At 44.0% G+C, this 425-nt stretch overlaps 1 long non-coding RNA gene across 1 annotated transcript; it reads left to right on the top strand.

Annotated features, from left to right (window-relative positions):
• LOC107734782 (uncharacterized) lies at nucleotides 1-425 on the top strand. Its single transcript, XR_001639162.1, has 3 exons — nucleotides 1-37; nucleotides 133-287; nucleotides 395-425. It is a non-coding gene; the product is annotated as an uncharacterized LOC107734782 (long non-coding RNA).

Raw genomic sequence — 425 nt, 5'->3', positions numbered from 1 at the left:
TTCAACCTGGGATTCTCTGGCAAGTTTTTTCATACAGGTATGATGAAGTTGATAGTTGTGTGAGTTATAGAGATAAAACCATCTCCACCTTCACACGCTCATTTATTGTCTCTTTCTGGTCTTGTTCTTCAGGTACAGATGAGGAAGATGAGGGTGATGACACCCTGCTTCGACAACGGCAGGAGTTCTGGTGGTTCCCGCATATGTGGAGTCACATGCAGCCTCATCTCTTCCACAACGTCAGCGTACTCGCAGAACAGATGAGACTTAATAGACAGTTTGCACAGGTCAGAATCTGCCCTGATACATGCCAAATAATATGCTGTTCAATTCTCGATTCTGATACATGATATTGAATTGGTTTTCCATGGCTGTAAAGTAATGTCTCTTTCAGGAGCATGGGATCCCCACAGACATGGGTTACG

Source organism: Sinocyclocheilus rhinocerous, unplaced genomic scaffold (genome assembly GCF_001515625.1).
Source record: "Sinocyclocheilus rhinocerous isolate Xijiao unplaced genomic scaffold, SAMN03320098_v1.1 C35272282, whole genome shotgun sequence".
Classification (NCBI taxonomy): domain Eukaryota; kingdom Metazoa; phylum Chordata; class Actinopteri; order Cypriniformes; family Cyprinidae; genus Sinocyclocheilus; species Sinocyclocheilus rhinocerous.
Note: the sequence above shows the minus strand (reverse complement) of the source record. Positions and strands in the feature narration are given on the sequence as shown.